This window comes from Ostrea edulis, chromosome 9 (assembly GCF_947568905.1).
Source record: "Ostrea edulis chromosome 9, xbOstEdul1.1, whole genome shotgun sequence".
In the NCBI taxonomy this organism is placed as follows: domain Eukaryota; kingdom Metazoa; phylum Mollusca; class Bivalvia; order Ostreida; family Ostreidae; genus Ostrea; species Ostrea edulis.
This window is the reverse complement of record NC_079172.1, coordinates 32291957-32296465: the sequence shown is the minus strand read 5'-3', so window position 1 is coordinate 32296465 and position 4509 is coordinate 32291957. Positions and strand designations below refer to the sequence as shown.

The 4509-nt window shown below is 36.0% G+C and overlaps 1 long non-coding RNA gene across 1 annotated transcript; it reads left to right on the top strand.

The window, feature by feature from the left end:
- The first annotated feature begins 2280 nt into the window (after positions 1-2280).
- LOC130050358 (uncharacterized) lies at positions 2281-4213 on the top strand. Its single transcript, XR_008798789.1, has 2 exons — positions 2281-3014; positions 3246-4213. It is a non-coding gene; the product is annotated as an uncharacterized LOC130050358 (long non-coding RNA).
- The last annotated feature ends 296 nt before the right edge of the window (positions 4214-4509 follow it).

Here is a 4509-nt window from a genome sequence, read left to right as displayed (position 1 = left end):
AATTACACAAAAGCAATGGAAACAGCTGGAATGAAAGCGTGGAGTATTCTAAAGTCAAAGAGTACAGGAAATACAAAACTAAACAGAAAAACAATCTTTGCGTACGAGGAATGGGTTCCAAACTCCGTATCGGAGAATTTGATGAAATCCTTGAGAGCGGATTGTGTCGGCCGAACTGGGGATTTCACGTTAGTCGTTGATTTAAAATTCTCCACCATGAGCCAGAAATCGTATGAGGACAAGTACTTGATTGATGGAATCATTCAAGTCCTGTTATATGCTGCTCTGATGGACTTAGATCCAGACAACCATACCACAGGGGTCCTCGTATACTACGGAAAAGAAGGAGAGATCGTGTTCTACTCTACCGACAAGTTCACTGACCTATCCTGTATGGAAAAATTGTACAAGGAAGCGGGAATCCCCCTAAAACTACTCAAGGGAAGACGGGGCAAAGAAACAAGGAAAGGTCAAGTTGTGACAAAGGAACTGCGGGATGTAGCTCAGACCAGCAGGACTTCCCGGAAAGAACAGCAAGTGGAGAGTGCCGACACTAGTAGGGCAGAGTTTTCGGATGCGGAAATAGATCTCTCGTCGGATTTGGCTCTAAGATATCAAGATAGCAAAGTGATTTGCAGAGATGGACAGTATCTAAATGTGAGGGTGAACATCAAATTGCTAGAGCTTTGCTTCTGCTTGGTTGGTTTGTTTATTGCTATTTTTGTGATATGGAGAGAGCATCCTTAATCATTTATCTTACGTTATACGCAGTTATTTATAAATGATTGCACGGTCATTCACGAATTACTCATAACTCAAATGATTTCAATCAGTAATGATGAATCTCCACATTGACTGAACACTTTGATTTATTGACAGGAATATTGTTATGCTAGTCAGACAAACACCTTTTCAAATTGCGTGGACCTGTATATAGCTGAGGAACACTGCTATAATATCCGTCATTTGAAAGTTTTGTGGATCTGTCTACCGAATCGTTGTTTTTGTCCCTCATAATGTTCCTATGTTTGTCTTCTTACATATATTTAATTAAGTATTTGTACATTATAAATAGTTTTAGAGTGATTTTACTGACAAGACGTTTTATAAATATTGTATAATAACCAGCGCGCTAGACCGCTCGACCATCTAGGCAAAGCAAGACAAGATTTGCCTAGATGGTCTTGCGCGCTGGTTACATGCTGGTAGGAGAGTTGGTTCCGCAGGTCGTGATGAGTTCAACCCGGGTAGGGGCGGAAGTGGGTATCCAGATAAAGTGAAATTTTCTGTGCTATATATATATATATATATATATATATATATATATATATATATGGGCAATCAACAATGACTTCATGAAATGGTTGGAAAAGGGGAAAACAGAAGTGGAAAGGACATGGCAATCAGTTGATATTCTAATTAAGAAGAGGCCACCTTGGAAAATTAATAAGTACACAAATGAACGAGACAAAAGAATTTACATTTTTATATTTGTTAAAAGCATTATACATGTATACAGCGGTTGAAAATGGCAAGTGGTTAACCGTTCATGGTCTTTCCATACCGTATATAGCTGTTTATGTTGTTCGATGTACATTGTATATAATGTTATGACTACGATACATGTATATTCATTGCATTTCAAATTGCACAACCTCAGCTTACAGTGAAAATAGTGATATCAAAATACGTAGCGAAAATAAAACTGTATACAATGTAGCGCTTGAGACTCAGATGTACTCTTCTGTTGTCATTTACACCTCAAGAACAGTCTGCTTTCATCATTTTCAATTCAGGAACAATATAATGTCGTCTCTTTCACCTCAGGTCGTCATTTTCACCCAAGGAACAATTTTACGTCATCTATTTTACCCAGGTCGTTATTTCCAACCCAGGGACAATCATTTGTCATCGCTTTCAACCTGGGAGAAATTTCATGTCTCCACCCCAGGAACAATGTTACGTCATCTCTTACCCAGGTCGTTATTTCCACCTCAGGAACAATCATTTGTCATCGCTTTCAACTTAGGAGCAATTTCATGGCATCTCTTTCATCTCCACCCCAGGAACAATTTTACGTCATCTCTTTTACCCAGGTCGTTATTTCCACCTCACGGACAATCATTTGTCGTCACTTTGACTTCAGGTATTTTTACCACAGGAACAATATCAGGAAGGGGGCATTTTTCTATAGTTATGTCCACGTCCTCGACAGTCTTCTGACATCAATGTACACGTATTGTTGCGTCAGGAAGCTATCTACAAGAGCATGTTGGGTTGTTATTGTAATAGAGTGATCTTTGGGTTAATGAATAAATTTTGCTATAGATATATGCTTCAATGTATTTTACTTTAGAAAACCCTAGATCCACTCCTTTATTTCTCTAGCCCTTACATGTACATATATAGGTGAACACATTTAATAGTCATTACCTTAAGGCATATGTCAAAGGTCTTGTAGTGTTCTTGAACTTCATTGGTTGTGTTTTGTGAAGTTGCTTTTGGTTGGTTTTTATTGTTTTGGTCATTGGGTTTTACCGCCAAAATTTTGTCTAGTTTTGAGAGAGGACAGACTTCATATCGACAACATTGACTAAGACCTTCTATAAAGACTTTTCCTTCTTTTCTGGTAAGTAATTCATTACTAATTATCCTTATTGGTAAATGTCAATTAATATTTCCAGTCTATATATTTTTGCAGATTTAATGAGATTCCTTTTGCACTAAATATTAACTGAGAGAAAGGCTAGATCTACAAAGAATGATAGTTTTGTTTAAAGCTCTTTGATTTCATGAATCAATTGCTTATATTTAGAGTAAATTGGTGAATCTATCAAGTTACACTTTATTTTATAATCAGAATATTTGATTAACTTGTTCGGAGTGAGCAATTGAGTCTAACTTTAATAAATAGTATTTTTAGACTATTGTATGTAAATTACAGAGTCCATGTACATATCCACATAGATATATATACCCTGTACTTGTATGTGGAAGCCTCTTCCCATAGAATGGTAAATATATGATTTAAGTTTTAATGATAATGTATTCTTATGACTATGGGAGAAATTTGTTCATACCAGTATATGTAACTTTAAGAGTTGTCTCCCTTTATTGTGATTTTGATACAAGTAATACATTTATCTTGATGGAAATTACATTCATTAATCATATAAGTAATATTGTCAATTATTAATTAATGCACTCTGTGATATCATATTATTGTTATTTTACCTGTATTGCAGGGCTGAAAAAATATGTGCATGTGAGATATCCTTCACTGTGATATTAAATTCCCTGAACCCATACAGGAGTTGCTTATTATGAAACTACAAACCTGTTACAATTTGGCGCCCACGTTGGGACAGTGACGGATAGTCAGAGACTGGAGCAAACTGGTGAAAAACAGCTACCAAGGGGATCTGTGAGACCAGCGACAACTGAAGGTGGATTTACCTATTGACTCAGTGAACTGATATAGTGAACATGTGAACCACGTGTGATGTGTCTGTGATTCGTGAGTTTACATAAAGCGTTGATTCTGGATCAGCTGGTTGACTGACACTTTGGTGAGTTATATGTTTATGCGCATAGCCTAGCTGGTGCCTCAACCAAAGACTTTTGAAAACATTCAAAGACTTGGATATTGCCCTAATTATATATATGTCAATAATTTTCTTAATTTACTGCATGCTAATGTTCTTGTTTAGAACTGCTTGACTATATGAGTACTCATTTATAACTTTTCTGTAGTACATATCAAATCACTTGTCCGTCTGTCTGTAGTATCTGGTATACCACATTTAGAACTTATTCTTTGTGGTTTATGGTACCTATGTTTCATTTGAAGTGCACTTCGATATTCATTATTTTGAATTATAAGAGTGAGAGCGATTAGAAGTGTGCCAGAATGGGTAAGTGGTGTTACTAACTGTGCACTTTATTTCTACTGTAGTGTATATATCAGTAAATCCTACCCAGGTTATACTAAATACTCTATAAATTACCTGCTTTGACATTTGACAGTATACAGACAAGACTATTTGATCAAGGTGGTTTATTCAAGTGGTTTCATCAAGTGTTATTGAGGGAGCATAGTTTGGTTTCTCAGTGAATTTAACAGGTTTTTTTTACTAGTCATTGCTGTGTATAATTGTCTTAAGTGGTGATTACATTGTTTGGTATAGCACATACAATCTATATATTATACACATTCAGTCCCTTCAACCTTGCATTCCCATAGCCCTATTCATTTTTTTTTTTATTTCAGACGCATTTAGATCGTGTTCGATTTTTCTAATTTACATCGGGTTCGGTTTCTTTGAATTACGTATTTCCGATCGAGCTCGAGCTTCGCGATATTTGTGTAACTGAAAGTGTTTCCGGTCAAAACAAACCTCACAATTTCGTGTTTAATTTCATTTATTCCATAAGTATTTGTTGTTTATTTCACCTCAGCATTTGAGATACAGGTAAATTGACGGTATATTTACTCGTCCATTCTTTTTC